The 16,900-nt window shown below is 41.9% G+C and overlaps 2 long non-coding RNA genes across 5 annotated transcripts in view; both read right to left on the reverse strand.

Annotated features, from left to right (window-relative positions):
* Nucleotides 1-2,588: 2,588 nt before the first annotated feature.
* Nucleotides 2,589-8,670, reverse strand: LOC139362139 (uncharacterized). The gene is made up of 3 exons (XR_011620467.1): nt 8,286-8,670; nt 6,952-7,131; nt 2,589-2,860 (listed from the first exon to the last, which is right to left on the reverse strand). It is a non-coding gene; the product is annotated as an uncharacterized lncRNA (long non-coding RNA).
* Nucleotides 8,671-10,228: 1,558 nt separating this feature from the next.
* Nucleotides 10,229-16,900, reverse strand: part of LOC105466545 (uncharacterized) — a 28,265-nt gene continuing 21,593 nt past the window's right edge. For 3 of the 4 annotated variants that reach the window (XR_011620720.1, XR_011620718.1, XR_011620721.1), the window contains exon 3: nt 10,229-16,558. This is a non-coding gene — a long non-coding RNA (uncharacterized lncRNA). The remainder of the gene's footprint in view (nt 16,559-16,900) is intronic. The other variant, XR_011620719.1, reaches the window with a different exon arrangement.

Raw genomic sequence — 16,900 nt, forward strand, 5'->3', positions numbered from 1 at the left:
TTCTCTTAGTAGATCTTTATAATAAAAAATCTATAGTAAGTAATGCCTTATTTTGAACTAAATCATTTCAATAGGCAAGGTGACAGAATTGTGGCTGAAATCTATACTATCAAATTGACAATAAAATGTCTATTTTCTGACTAATTTGATTTGAAACAGCCATAACCTTCTGTCACAATACTGGCCCCAAAGTGAATGTCTCCTTACATCTCATCATTTGCAAAACTGAAGGAAAATCTATTCCTACAATAAACCCATACTGAAGAAATAAAAATTTAAAATAGTCAATGCCAAATGCTAGAAACCTAAGCTACTAAGAAATATAAGCTACTGTTTTTATTTAATTCAGAATTCATGTCTTCTGAAAACTTTGGTTTTTCTTTGTTTTAATAGCAAATTTTATTATGTTTCTATTGGTTTATGAATATCTAAATATTATAACAGTCTCATAAACAATGCACTGTATATAGACACAGAAAATGACAAAGACAGACTACCTGTTTTAACATTCAGACTTTGGGGCAAATGGAAATTTTACAAACCAGGAAATGAGAGGCTGGGAACTGGTGGAAGTAAAATAGACAGTTTCCATCTAACTACACTCAGAAGCTAAAATTAGTTCTATGCTAACTTAGACCAAGGAGCTGAGCATTGGAAAGGATTTATGCAATAATTTAAAGATGTGATTTGTACCGCATTGAATTTAATGAGACAGCATTTCTCTCCTACAGCAGACACTTGAATATTCTCTGTCTCACTGTCTTAAATGAACACTGCTTTCATTGTACGGGTCAGGATAGAGAAAGTACAAATATCTTAGAATCTTTCTACTCTGTCAATTTTCCATATGTTTGAAATTCTGAGAGGCTGAAACTCGGCTGGTAAATCTTGCTGTGCTGGGGAAAGCACTGAAGTTGGATTCAGCTCCTTTCACTGTGAATGCTCAGAAAACCCTTCCTTCTACGAACAGGACTCTTTCAACAATGCCCCGTGATTTTCATGGCATTTATCACACATAATCCCCCCCAAGCAATTTGGCAATCCTGCAGCAGCTCCAAGTTTGTGTGCCATCGGCAACCATCCTCTTCTTTAAAACAGGACTCTGGCTCTTCCCGGCCTTAGTCGATGATTCTCTAATATCAAGTAGCCTATAACTCTGCACACTGCGATTCTAATCAGATTAGCATGCTTTAATCACTATCTTTATTTCTGTGGCTTATTTTACACTCATTAAAGCCAGTAAAGTTTCCACTGCTAATTTAATTAACGAAGCAACTCATCCTTGTCAGGCAGCAGCTTTCTTGCTTCATCCACAAATTGAAACAGAACCTGAAGTCCGCAGGTGCCTCGCTTAAAACACCATATTCCTGAAGGCAGCAGCTACGCCTGTCTCTGACCAACAAGACCACCACATTTCTCAGAAGCTCCTTTATATAATGGCAGCTGCGAAGACCAGGGGCAGTGGCTCACGCCTGTAATCTCAACACTTTGGAAGGCTGATGTGGGAGGATCACCAGATCCCAGGAGTTCAAGATTAGCCTGGGGCAATATAGAGAGACCCAGCCTCCACCAAAAAAAAAAAAAAATTAGCCAGGTGCAGTGGCACACACCTACAGTCCTAGCTATTCAGAAGCCTGGGGTCGGAGGGTCGCTTGAGCTCAGGAGTTCAAAGCTGCAGTGAGCTATGATAATACCACTGCACTCCAGCCTGGGAAGTGGAGGGAGACCTTGTGCCCTGCCCCAAAAAAGATGAGAAATCACCTAGTGGGTATAATGTCTACTATTCAGGTGATGGTGACATTAAAAGCCAAGACTTTACCAGTATGTAATATATCCATGGAACAAAACTGCACCTGTACACCTTAAATTTATATAAGAGGAAGGAAGGAAAGAAGGAAGGAAGGAAGGAAGGAAGGAAGGAGAAAGAAAGAAAGAAAGAAAGAAAGAAAGAAAGAAAGAGAGAGAGAGAGAGGAAGGAAGGAAGGAAGGAAGGAAGGAGGAGAGGAGGAGAGGAAGGAAGGAAGGAAAGGAGGAGGAAGGAAGGGAGAAAGAGAGAAAGAAAGGAAGAAGGGAAGGAAGGAAGGAAGGGAAAAGAGAAAGAAAGAAAGAAAGAGAAAGGAAGGAAGGAAGAAAAAAGAGAAAGAAAAGAAGGAAGGAGGGAGGGAGGGAAGGAAGGAAGGAGAAGAGAAAGAAAGGAAAGAAAGAAAGGAAGAGAGAAAGAGAAAGAAAGAAAGAAAGAGAAAGAAAGAAAAAGAGAGAGAAAGAAAGAAAGAGAAAGAAAGAAAGAAACTAGTCTCTGGCTTGGTGCCTGAAGTAATTTGGACTTGCAATAACTTAAATTCTTCTGGTCCAATTCCTTATTCATGATCCCAACATAATGCAGCAAAATAATCATCTCAACTAACACACTTGTCAGATCAAAGAAAAAAACAAGAAGCCTATTGTACTCTCTGCATGGAATTGAATTGCTTAGTTTAGCTAAAAAGTCTGTCAGTTTTCATATAAATCCAGCTCTTATCTATATATTCTGAAATAAACATGTCAGATTAACCCCAATTTACAAATGAATTTTATTTGTAAAACTAATTTTCCCAATTTATATGTAAATGGTGGTTGGTGTTCCTGGCTGGCCCAAGGAGTCTTTTTAACCCCTAAGTTCTGGGCTAAGGAACTACGACTGCTCAACAAAGCACTGCCCTCCAGACCAGGTCAACTGTACTTACAGGGCAGTGCCCAGACAGTTCTGCTTCCTTCCTCTCTTCTGCGTCGACACCCACTCATCTGCTTAAATAGTCCAGGTATTCTCATTACAGCAGCAGCAGCACATCATACAATGATGTGAGACAAAGCTCACGACAAACTGCAAATAGACATTTTATTGTCAATTTGATGGTACAGATTTCAGCCACAATTCTGTCACCTTGCCTATTGAAATGATTTAGTTCAAAATAAAGCATTCCTTCTATAGATTTTTTATTAAAAAGATCTACTAAGAGAAAGGAATATTTTTGGCACTCATTGCTAGAATATAAAAAAGTATGAACCGTTGCCAATTGTTCATTGTGTGTGACCCACATCACATGGTGAAAAGGCAATAATGAAGTAAGTATGAAGATTGTGAATTTGGAAGTAAAGCTTTGTCTCTCATTAAAAACCTAGCACCTGCTTGTATTTTTTTTTTTCAGGAAAAAACTAGTTTGTGTGGTTCAGCTATTTACAGATGAGCAGTGCTTCTTAATGCCAGGGATGCCCTGCTGCCTAGACATAGTAATGGTGAGGGCACCGCCCCTTCCATGTAGCTCTAAGGTACATCAGCCATATTGAGCCTCCATGAACTCCTAAAATCCCTAAAATCATCTCACTCTAAAGGTGAATCATGTTAGTTAGGAAGGGATGGAGATGGGGGTCCCAGACTGGTTTTACTGAGGATATATTTTTGGGTCTTCTGGTTTCCTCAAAGTTTTGTGATCCTCAGGAAAATGGTAAGAAACCATTTTATCTTCCCATGTCCTTGATGACTAGGGCTAGCCATCAGTAGAGACGCAGGGATCTATGTCTGGGCACTCTGCGCCTAACTAAGTACCAACCACCAAAACTGAGTACCGCTTTGAAGTAGTGGGTTTGTTAAACTTTGGTTTAAACTTTGGCTTGGCTCATGCCCAGAAACCTGGTTCTCTCAAAGCAGCTCCTGCAAGCTGCTAAAACCAGTGGTAGATGGATCCCAGCAACGCCTTCAGTGAGTTCATATGTCCCTGTATTTGCCTTTGGAAGGCCCTCCCAAGTTGACCCTGGTCTTGGCCTCATCACTAGCTTTCACCAATAGGCCCTTAGCAGAAGAGACAGAAAGACTGGGAAAGTCTTCCCTTTTGCTGTTCTTGGCACCCCGCTGTCACGGAAACAAGCTCAGGCTCGTCAGACGGCAATGTGAAACACATGGCCCAGCGACCCCATGGCCCGGCTGACATCCCGTCAACCCCAGGAGCAGGGCTGCCAGGGTGGCTGGGCGCTGACCTCAGCCACGTGACTGAGGCGGAGGGAAGAATTGCTTGGCTAAGCACATCCCACATTGCTGACCCAGGCAGTTGGGATCTAAATCAATGGTTGTTCTTTTAAACCACTAGTTTTGAGGCGGTTTATTATATAGCAACAGCTAACTCATACAGGGGGCAATAAAAAGACCCAAACGCTTTTGCAGATGATCCCCTTTCTCATACTTTTTTTTTTTCAGGAGTGGAAATTAAACCATTGCTTATAGTGAGAGGAGTAGTACTAACACAATGATTTGGCTTCACTCACAAAAGAACAACAAACTAGGAGAACTTCCACCTCTCACAAAAGAACAACAAACTAGGAGAACTTCCACCTCTCAGTCTCAAAACTTGATACAAAGCTACAGTAATGAAGGCAAAATGACTGGCATAAAGACAGACACATAGATGGGTACAGCTAAATAGAAAGTCCAGAATCAAACCCTTATAGTTATGTTCAATTGATTTTTGACACAGAGACAAAATAATTCTGTGGCGAAATGATAATTTTTTCAACAAATAGTTCTAGAACCATTGGATATTCATATGCAAAAATAGTAATAATCCTACATCTTTATCTGATATCATCTCACACTAGAAATCAACTCAAAATGGATCCTTGACCTAAATATGAGAGCTAAAACTATAAAAATTCTTGTGGTAAGATGAGAGAAAATATCCGTGACATTGGGTCAGGCGAAGATTTCTTAGATGTGACCCTAAAATCATGATCTATAAAGGAAAACCTGATAACTTGGGCTTCATGAAAATTTTAAAACTTTTACTTTTCAAGAGACATCATTAAAATTAAAAGACAAGCCACAGACTAATGGAAAATATTTTAAAATACGTATCTCATAAAAAATTTGTATCCAGGATATATTAAGAACTTCTACAACTCAATAATGTTTTAAAAAATTAAAAATAGGTGAAGAACCCTGACTTGATCTTTATATGTTTTATGGCTTGATCTTTCTATGTTATATTTAGATGTATCAAAATATTATATATATCCCCAAAAATATCTACATCTATTATGTATCCATTTTAAAATGAAAAAAGAATAAAAGTTAAAATAGGCAATAATTTGAATAGACATTTATCCAAAGATGACGCCCAAATGCACAATTACCGCATGAAAAGATGTTCAATGGCCGGGGGGGTGGAGCACGCCTGTAACCCCAGCACTTAGGGAGGCCGAGGCGGGCAGATCACTTGAGGTCAGGAGTTCGAGACCAGTCTGACCAACGAGGCGAAACCCCATCTCTACTAAAAACACAAAAATTAGCCTGGCGTGGTGGTGCACGCCTGTAGACCCGGTTACTTAGGAGGCTGAGGCAGAAGAATCGCTTGAACCCAGGAGGCAGAGGTTGCAGTGAGGCAAGATCGAGCCACGGCACTCCAAGCCTGAGTGACAGAGTGAGACTCCATCTCAAAAAAAAAAAAAAAAAAAAGTAACAAAAGATGCTCAACATGAAAAATCATTGTAATTGTAAATCCAAAGCACAATAACATCCACTTCATTCCCTCTAGGATGATGATAATAAAAATTCAGACAATGGGTCAGGTGCTGTGGCTTACACCTGTAACCTCAGCACTTTGAGAGCCCGAGGTGGGCAGATCACTTGAGGTCAGGAGTTTGAGACCACTCTGGCCAACATGGTGAAACCCCATCTCTACTAAAAATACAAAAATTAGCCGGGCATGGTAGCATGCACCTGTAATCCCAGCTACTCAGGAGGCTGAGGCAGGAGAATCTTTTGAACCCGGGAGGCAGAAGTTGCAGTGAGCCGAGACTGAGCCACTGCACTCCAGCCTGGGCGACAGAGTGAAACTGTGTCTCAAAAAAAAAAAAAAAAAAATTCAGACAATAACAAGTGTTACCAAGGATGTGGATAAACTGAAACTCTCATACATTGCTGAAGAGATGTCAAGTGATACAGTTGTTTTGGAAAGCAATATCTGTTTCTTAAAAAGAAGTTAAACACAAACAGCATATGACGCAGGAATTCCATTCTTGAGTATCTGCCTACCCAAGAGAAATGAGAACCTATGTTTACTCAAAGACCTATACGTGAATATTCATAAATAGCATATACATAATAGCCGAAAGTAGAAAGGAGTCAAATGTCTATCAACTAGAAAATTATTTGGGGGAAAAAAGTATATACTCATATATTGAAATACTACTAGGCAATAAAAAGGCACAAACCACTGACACATGCTTCAACACAGATGAACCTCAAACCATTATGCTAAGGAAACAACGTATCCACAAAGACCTTCTAGTGTATGATTTGATTTTTATGTAAAATGTTTAAAAAAGTATAGAGCAGAAAGCAGTTAGTGCTTGCCTGGGACTGAGGATAGGAGAGGAAATTGACCGCAGATGCCCAGGGAACTTCCTGGAGTGATGGAAACATTCTAAAATTGGATGGTAGTGATGGTTGTATAATTCTATAAATTAACTAAAAAGCATTGATTTAGATGCTTACAACGAGTGTATTTTCAGGTAAATGAACAATATCAATAAAGCTTAACTGTTAAAAAGAAACTTTGGAGTTTCTCTCAAGAGAAAAAAGAATTGAGTACCTGAAAATATTATTTTGAATTTAACTGTACGTGAAATCTAGTTATAAAAACCTCCCATTGTTACGCTTTCTCTCTGTGTGTGCGTGGGTGTGTGCGTGCTAGTGATTGGTGTGCTGGAATGATAACCTTATGCTTTTCTTTGGGGCTTCTTAGGAAAGTGAAGACTTTTGTGACACATCACTCCAGGCACGGGAACTGGACAGCACGTCTGGGAAGAGAATAGAATGACGCATGCACAATGGGGGCCGGACTGACATGGGGGTAAGCACACCTGTGAAACCACTTCTCCAACCCATCCCACTGGCTCTCCCGCCAGCGCCCACCGGCACACCTCCACATGGTCAGTCTCCTCCCTCTGTCCAGATGCCCGGCCTCAGATGCACAGGCACAACGTGAAGGTGGCCCTGATGGAACACATGGTTCTGTTTTGCTGATTTGGTCCAGTTGTCTGGAAAGATACTGTCTTAAATGGCATGCTATTTATCACGTTTCACTGTCCTTCAGGAGACATCTGAGGAAGGAAAACACATCATACCTGTTCCTGATTTAATTTTACTTTCTCCAATTTGAGAAATAAACTGTTGTATTACTTTACAATGAAAAAGAAGATTGCACCCGACTTTTGTTTTACTACATCTATAAAACAAGTATTGTTGTGATAAATTAAATCTGGCAAGGATTAAGGGAAAATTCATCTAAGTGATCATGCAGCTTAAAGCAGCACCAGCAGGTCAGTTAAACAATCCTTCTGCCAACCACAGCCTGTGCTTAAACCACACCCAGACAAAGGAAAGTTTATTCTATTTTTAAAGATTTCCAGAGAACAGGATCATAGGAATTTTTACCCCTTAAGGCATTTAGTCTGTCTGAGAAATCTATTTTACATAGAAACATGATAGAAACAAAGAGAACATGATTGTCCTGCCAAACCCAAGATTTTTTTTATTATGATTATCGTTCTGAAATACAAAGGACAAAGTGGAAGACAAAATTTATGCAGTGTGTCTGCTGTGTTTCTGATTAATGAAACAGACCCTTATATTTTATTAAGGTTAAGTAAGCAGCCCAGCCAAGAAGCTGAGCTTTTGCATTTTAATTTGGAGAATTTCAATGATAATAAAGCTGCAGAACATAAAGAAATTAAAACCAAGAACTCTTTTCCCTAGAATCTTACTCTTTTCCCCAGCTATTGCACTAAAGGAATTGTAGGTTAGCTAGTGAGAGACACCCTCCTAAATTTAAAGTATTTATATGGCATTCTCAATTATTGTTCTGGGCTATAGAACATCTTCCAGTATAAACAGAAAAGTCAGCTCACAAGTGCTTTAAAATAAAGAAGACTGGATCACCAAAAAGTTATTTGAATATATATAAAATATAAATAAGCTGGGCATATTTTAATTTAAAAGAAATCAATACTTTTCTGAAATAATTTTAATTACTGGAATTGCCCATCATCATTATGATATTATGTCTTTTGTTTTCTTTCTTTTTCTTTTCTTTTCTTTGTTTTTTTTTGTACAGCGGAGCTATCTCGGCTCACTGCGACCTCCTCTCCAGGGTTCAAGTGACTGTCCTGCCTCAGCCTCCCGAGTAACTGGGATTACAGGCTCGCACCACCACACCCGGCTAATTTTTGCATTTTTAGTAGAGACGGGGTTTCACCATGCTGGCCAGGATGGTCTCGATCTCCTGACCTCGTGATGCCCCGCCTCGGCCTCCCAAAGTGCTGGGATTACAGGCGTGGGCCACCGCCGCGCCTGGCCAGGCCTTTCGGTTTCTCAGTCAATGTGACCACGTGCTCAGACTGTCACTCCTCCCAGCGGGTAACGGGCACACACGGACCTCGTGACAAAAACGAACTCCAACAAATGTTTTCCCCACGTCAGTCTGCGACCAAAAAATGTATATATATATTGAGATGGGGACCGAGGATGGAGACTAAGCCAGCTTTCCAAATGCCCACTGGCAGCGAGAAAAGATGCGGACTCCACGCACAGCGAAGTGCAAGAACAGAGCACGGCCGGGAGGAGGCCTGGGCTGCGCGTGCGGAGCCCGCCTGAGCCTGCGCCTGCGCCTGCGCCTGCGCCGGGGCCTCTGCGCTGCCGCCGCTGCAGCCTCCCAGGACCTGCTCGCTGTTCCCACAGCCGCCACCGCCCCCGCTCCTCTCTCCTCACCTTTCCCGGCCTCTGCAGGAGCTAATGTATACATTGTATCGGTTTGTGCAAACCAATGAAAACTGCAGAGTTCTGCCGAACGTAAATATTGAACCCTTGTCGCCCTCATCTTTGCCACTTCCGCTGAAAGATACGAGCACACGTATCCCCCGCTTACTGCCTTGTAGGTCATATATGTGGGGCCTTCCGAAGAGAAAAGGTGCCTGCTGGGGACGGGAGAAAGCAGGTCTGCGCCGTCACTGTGCAGGGGAAGCCGAGGCCGCTCCGCACAGCGACTCCAGCGAGGCCACGGGCTTCTGCTGCTCAGCGCTCCGGGTCAGGACGCAGCGTGGACCACCTTCCTTTAGAGAGGAGTGTAGAGAGGAGTGGAGAAAACTGGGAATGCGGTGCTGAGGGAGAGGAGAAGGCTGGGACCTCAACCAGCCCGTGCTCAAGAGCGAAGAGAAAGCATTTGCTCACTTGGAAACCCAGGGACTGTGTCAGATGCTGAGTTCAGGCATTGGGTGTCCGAGCACGGAAACCATGTGAACCTAGGGACTGTGGCAGGTGCTGAGTTCAGGCATTGGGTGTCCGAGCACGGAAACCATGTGAACCCAGGGACTGTGTCAGGTGCTGAGTTCAGGCATTGGGTGTCCGAGCACGGAAACCATGTGCCCGGGACAGCCCGGAGTACCACGAAGGGAGCCCCAGGCAGTCTGGAGTACCACCAAGGAAGTTCTAGAACTCTAAGAAAAGTCTGGCTTTCATGTGTTTGACTGCTTTAAAAGCAACACAGCATTCGGAGCCAGGGCAGCCAGGGATAAAGGCTGATCTTGATGAGTTCCATCAGAAAACTTTTTCTTTTTCCTAGATCAGACAGAACCCACTGAACAGAGATGAAAATGTTATCTTCAGAGTTTGGTTAATTCACCAAGGATTAGAATAAGTCTTCATAACTCTAAATTTTAAAAAATACTCAGTGAGTTAGTAGAACATCACAGAAAGAGTGGATAGCCACGAAGCAGAAAGGAGCAGAAGCTATTACGGAAGACGTTTCGTAAGCTAGAATGAAGAGTTTTCTATCATAAAAATTTCTGGAAATTAAATAATTTGAAAAGGGGGTTATTAAGCCTGTTGCACAGTCTTTAAACAAGGGTTAAGTAGTAAACCAGGAGTTGGAATCTTTTTTTTTTTTTTCTGAGACAGAGTCTGGCTCTGTCGCCCAGGCTGGAGGGCAGTGGGGCAATCTCGGCTCACTGCAACCTCTGCCTCCTGGATTCAAGTGATTCTCCTGCCTCAGCCTCCCGAGTAGCTGGGACTACAGGCACATGCCACTGTGCCTGACTAATCTGTGTATTTTTAGTAGAGATGGGGTTTCACTATGTTGGCCAGGCTGGTCTTAAACTCCTGACCTCGGGTGATCCACCCTCCTCGGCCTCTCAAAGTGCTAGGATTACAGGCGTGAGCCACAGCACCCCACCTTAGAATCTCTTAATTTAAAAAATCCAGTGAGCTCTTATATATCAGCGATTGTATTTTAAGTATTGCATAATTTTCTCTTAAACCTCACAAGAGTTATTTGAGGTGACTTCTGTTATTATTATCATTCACAGAAGACACCGAACATCAGGGTGATAAAATAAGCAACCTAGTGTCATTGATCTCATAATTGCAAGAGCAAGAATTTGAATCTGAGTTTCCTTAAAGGTAAAAGTTTTGCTTTTTTACTATCCTGCTGTCATTCCCGAAGATCTGAATTTTTATGAATGCTTTATAGAGCTAAGTCCAGGAAGTTCCCTATGGTTGTGACTAAATGATTACAGCTTATAAGAGGCTAGGAGTTAGGCAAAAGCTGGCATTAGAGTCCTTCTGCTAACTGGTAGAGTCAGTGCCCCAGACGAACATGAGTTTGCAGAACTAGTTGTTGTGAGTCTAGATGATATCAGCTTCATTCTCTGTCTCCCTCTCTTATTCCCTAAATCTATCAGTAAGTCTAGGTGTGCAGGAGGGTTAGAGTTGCCACCCGTCTTAGGTGGGGTTCTCCAAGAAACGGAGCTGAGATGAAATTTACAAGAAGAAAGTTTATTGAGAATTTCCCTCCAGATCAATACCCATGGAGAATTGAAGGAACTGGGGCTGGGTAGACAAAGGAGTTGAATTGTGGTGTAGTTACAGGAAAGGCTTGCCACCCCTTCAGCTGCCAACATTCCAAGAGGTTGGTGGAGTAAGTGCTTCTGTCCTAAAGGAAGGATGGGGCAGCCATCAGAGCTTCCACAACACCTGTGCATTCTGTGAGTCTGCTTAGACCAGCTCGGTCCACAAAGCACAGGCCGGGCTCATGCAGCCAGCAGCAGACTCTCTCTGGGTGGCCGGCTCACCGACAGTAGCAAGGAGCACCCCTGACTTACTCAGTCACCATCTCCACAAAGCAATGCCACATTCAGGAAGTGCTGCTTCCTTAAAGATCCAGAGGTGGGAACTGAGGAAGTCATTACCAAGGATTTAACTGGATGGATTAGGGCCTTGCTGGGGGTTCGTGGTCTGGGCTCAAACTAGAGATGCTCCCTGGAAGTGGAACACTGTATCCAGCCTGATTTTGACCCTGCACATATGATACAGGCTCCAAAGATCATCTGAAAGAGGTTTCGTAGAGGAAAAATGACTTGATATGAACCCAGAGTAAGCCAGGGCACCACATCCTGACATGGACCTCTGGGCCTGCTCATCTACGTCGTAAAGAAAGTTATCTCTGGGCTTAACAAACACCTATATGTCACACTAAAGGAGTAAAATATCCTTTATTAAAGGTAGGGTATTGGCTGGGTGCAGTGGCTCACCCTTGTCATCCCAGCACTTTGGGAGGCCAAGGCCGGCGGATCACGAGGTCAGGAGATTGAGACCATCCTGGCTAACACGGTGAAACCCCGTCTCTACTAAAAATATAAAAATTAGCCGGGCGTGGTGGCAGCGCCTGTAGTCCCAGCTACTCGGGAGGCTGAGGCAGGAGAATGGCGGGAACCCGGGAGGCGGAGCTTGTGGTGAGCCGAGATCGCGCCACTGCACTGCAGCCTGGGCGACAGAGCGAGACTCCGTCTCAAACAAAACAAAAGAAAACAAATAAAGGTAGGGAATTGCACTCTATTATTGTTGCAATGCTCTCAGCAACTATTTTCCAAAACTCAGATGTTAAATCAGATTACACACTAAGAGTCTCTGCCTACATATAATTGCTGTGGTTTGGAGAGCTTTCATTCATTTGATGAAAAACGATTGAATACCTACTATGTACTAAGCAGTATTCCAATCAGTGCAGACAAAAAAATTACTGAAAGAGCATTTCCTGCCATCCAAAATGATACAGATTAAAGACACATAAACAGCTAGTTATAAAGCAATTTGATCAATTCCATGGTAATGTACAAATTGCTATGGGAGTCCAAAGGAAGAAGTAATCAGAGAAGCATGACAATCACACACTTGGAAGTGCTGGCAGGTGCTGAACTGCGTGGTGGGACACAGCTTCAACCAGAAGGGCCCTGGAGTCTCGGCGCTGCCTCCATCACCGCTGACAGCACCGCTGTTTGTGCCACCATCCTCTCTGGGGCAGCAGAGGCAACTCTAGGACACTGGTGACAGAAGAGCCAGAGAGTGAGAAACAGTCAAGTAAGACAGGCCTTCAGAAATGACTTTCCACAAAAGCCAAACAGAGCTTGATATTTGCCTTCAAAGAAGATGCAGATATAAAAAAGAACAGAAACGCAATTAAACCACCAAATCCTTTACTCCTTTTTCTGTTGTCATAATCTCAGCCTTTCTCATTGATAGATAGCTTATTATCACAGAACATGGACCTTAATTTCAAAACCACAATTTAAGGACTCACCCCTGCCCAGCCACACACACACACCCTCTCCAACCTGCTTCCTTTTAAGTGTTATTTTTGCTTAGTCTTTCTTCTTGCATGCATCCACAGCTTCATTTTTGTTTGGATTTTTAAAAAGCAGTTAAGAAACAAGAAAGAGCTCACCTCTTTGGAAAGCAGTGTAATGTCTGGCTCTGTGTTTCTCGTGCCACCTGGGAAAATGACTTCAGATGGTCTGTTGGGAGCTACTCATACCTCACAGGGTAGCTCCCTCCCACTCACAGGCAAAGCAGTGCCCTCCTGAGGCCACAGACTGATGGAGGGAGCGGGGCCATGTGAGCTTAGAGACTGCGGGCACCTTTCCTCCATGGTTGCCTTGCAAATTGTTTTACCACTAGGAGCCCAGAAGGAAGAGTTTAGAACCATCTGTTTTTCCTTGACAGTTAGGAGTAAAATGGGGGATTTTAAGATGAAAAAGGTTATCTATGGCTTTTGTTGTTGTTTGTTTTGTTTTGCTTTCCAATGTTGTAATTTTTTTTATTTTTATTTTACTTTTAAGTTCTGGGATACATGTGCAAAATGTGCAGATTTGTTACGTAGCTATACATGTGCCATGGTGGTTTGCTGCACCCATCAACTCGTATATATGACTATTCTAACCTAAGGTGAAACTTGACTTGGAGAAGAAAGTAGTGGGAGATGCAGAGATGTCTCTACTAGTTTAGGACTTTGTGTGAGGCTTTGAACGTTGTGAGCCCCTAAAAATTTAAGATGACTTTCTGATAGGAATAAATCATGAGTGCTAGAATTAAATAAATGGTATTCGTGTAAGAAGACCCTTGTTTTCATTCTGTGCTGTTTTATTATTTGATTTCTATGAAACAAGGCTGTGAAAAGAGTGAAAGTCTGCCAAGAGAAAGAATAAAAAAACGTGGATGGATTCTCATGGGAAGTACCCACTTTGCAGAATGGCATCTGTCCTGGTAAATCTCGCCCACAGTGATGGCCTGTGTTTTCAGGATGCATCCAGCAGGCCTCCTCTTGCCCTCCTGAGGCTGGAATGGCCTTGGCCAGACTGTAGGGGCAGAAAGGAGACCAATGCACGTGCAGAGACTAAAACTGGAGAAGACAAACTTGAATTCCACAGCACTCTGGCAGGACCTGCAGGGCGGCCCAGCACACTGCCCACCACAGTGATTCACGCAGCTGTCTGCCTCTGATGAAACCACACGCCGGGGCCCTCGGCTACAGAGACACCCCATGGCGAATACTCCCTTCCGTGTGGTTAATGGGCCAAGGAGAAAATCACTACTGGTAATATGTTCATTAGAGTTCTGTGAGAATAATAGTGACAAGAATTTCATTGGCTGGGATTCTAAAATGCATCAGGCACTGGGATAGGGACTGGAAAGGCTTTATCTCCAGTTACAATTCTGTTACATAAATAATGTATTGCTTAGAAAATTAGAAGCCAAAAAGTTAAATGACTGAACAATGTTCACATAACTAGCAAGTTGCAGAGGTTGTGGTTGAACCTAATATTTCGGACTCCTGAAAATTTTCACAATCTCACTATGAATCCCTTAAACAATAGTGCTGTCAGGTACCATTTATTAAGCATTTACTGTGTACCTGGTTTTCTTCTATGCATTTTACGTATATCCTCCTATTTAATCCCCACCATCATTTTTGCAATTAGTGTTATTTCTATTTGCAAATATGTTATAAAGGTGAATGTTTGACAACCTAGGTAAGGTCTGGGGATAGTTATCATCTGTGTTACAGAAGGCTGGGTCTGTGTTGCCAATCTTGTTCAGGGAGCAGATTGGACATAAGGTTGTCTACATCCTGACAATTCGGTAAGATTCTCCAGAAATATTAGCCAACATTGTGCTCCTTGTGTATTTCATATAGCCATGAGTGAATCAGGAATAGCATCTTCTATCCACAGAGGATAATAACTGCATTACACTGATAACAGTGATTAAGATTAGAACAAGTTTTGGGGTCATCCCAACCTGGTTTAGAACCCTGCTTTTTTCAGTCTGACCCTGTGGATACTATGTAAGCTTTCTAAGCCTCCATTTTCTCATTTGCAAATTATAGATAATAATACCTACCTCGTAAGTATTCTTATTGTGCAAATTAGATAAGATGACACCCATAAAACACTTAGTACAGTGTCTGGCAGCTACTAAGTGCAAAATAATTGGTAGCTATAGTTATTTTAAAACAAGAAATAATTACATTTTATAGGTTTAACCAGTTAGGACTGGATATAGCTGTGTTTAACAGGAAAAAAAATAATAGCAGTGGCCTAAAGAAGAGAAAAATGTGCTTATCTCTCATGAAAAAGAAGCAGAGAGCAGGTACTCCAGGACACATACGGTGACTCTGGTGTCATCAGGGAGACCCAGGCCATTTCTTTGTTCCAACATCTAGACAATGGCTTCCATTCTCCAGGTCACTCAGGGTCTAAGGTGGCTTCAGCAGCTTAAGCCAGGACATCTGACTTTGGGGAAGAAACGGAGAAAAAGTAAGACAAAAAGGCATCCCTGAAGCTGAGTAAGCTCCCTGTAAGTCACCTTCCTAAGAGTCCTGTGCAACTTGTCTGCTTCCATCTCGCTTACCAGACCATAGCTACACGACCACACTGTGCCACAGGAAAATTCAGAAGGGTCGTCTTTTATTCCAGGAAAAATTATGCCCAGCTGAAAGTATCAGGATTTGTTTCTAAGAAGGAATGGAAAGAAATATGCTGGAGAAAGCAACCGGCACGTCCTGCCATACTGGGTAGGAAGGATCTCACCATGACGATGCACGTCCTGCTGATGGAGTAGGGTGATCTCTTCATCCGCCATTTCATTATAAAGCTGAGTAGATGCCCATCCGCGGAGGGAATGGGATGACGAAGGACCATGAGTGAGGCAGTGGCAGTGCCCACGGAGAACTCAGACCTTCTGACTTCCAACTGGTTCAATGTATTTTTCATTCAAATTCACTGCCTTTCTCATAAATGACTTTGGCTTTTTGAAAGTCCCCATTTATGGATATTCGATAAGTATTTCTTTTAAGGCTTTCAGGTCTTGTTTTGTGATTTGTCTGCATTGGTTAACAGCTTGTCACTCTCCAACACAGAACATGTCTTCCATTGTAATCACCATTTGTCATCACTAACAGCCATTTTACCAAAGGCCATGAATACAATCCTGTTAATTGCTCCATGGATATTATTTTCTAAGCCTTTAATTATTTTGTTACACTCCTCTGAGTCCTTTCCATTACACTTCCAGCCTACAGTTTATTCTATAAAGACATAGTTTGCCCTTCCTGAGGTTATATAGCCCATGGAAATGTTACAGAGTATATAATTTGCAAGCTTATGTTTTTATTAACAAAAATTTAGTTCGCATGGTTCTATCTCATTTAAACTAAAATCTTCCCAATACTAGAGTGCTACTTGATGTCTATGCACTCTTTAAGGTCTTTTTAAACAGAATTTAAAGAACCTTCGAAATAAGAAGCCATGTATTGCTATAGGCGTCCTAGTGCATGGACCCAAGCAGCGAAAGACCAGAATTGTAAGTCCAGGTCCATGATTTTTAAATGAGTCCTCAATTAGAGAGTGAATTCTCTAGCTCCTAATTAAAGAGGCTTTAATCACAGATGATGAATAAAAAGCATGGAAGAACAAGTGGCATAAGGGAAGAAATCATAATTATTGAGATGGGAGGAAGCTGTGATGGAAAAAATCTGTGCAGTAACATCCGCTGATTGTACTTCCCAGGCATGGCTTCAAAAGACATTTCCTCATTCTCTCTAGAAAACTGGATCCACCTCAATCACAGATTCCTTTGAAAATGATTTAGTAGGGAATTCCAAGCTTCAACAACATGTCTTCTCATGGAAAGACAATGATCCTAAGTTGGTAAATGGAAAAGACAACAGGTTATAAATGTAGCCTAAAATAAAATACTGGGTTTTGTAAATAAAATATATATAAGTGTATATTTTAAAAGTTCTAGAAGGATATACACCTAGATATTGATAGCAATTATCTTGAGTGGTAGAATTGTGAAATGTATCTCTCTCTTTTGCATATACATATATATTTATGTATATGTAGATAACTTACTTGCATGCCATATTTACTTGTATACTATATATATATATACTGTTTTTCTAAAAGGAAAGGCATGTTTATACTTTAATTTTTAAAAACATACCTATGGATGATTAACAACTAACTTTCAAAGAAATAA

This window comes from Macaca nemestrina, chromosome 3 (genome assembly GCF_043159975.1).
Source record: "Macaca nemestrina isolate mMacNem1 chromosome 3, mMacNem.hap1, whole genome shotgun sequence".
In the NCBI taxonomy this organism is placed as follows: domain Eukaryota; kingdom Metazoa; phylum Chordata; class Mammalia; order Primates; family Cercopithecidae; genus Macaca; species Macaca nemestrina.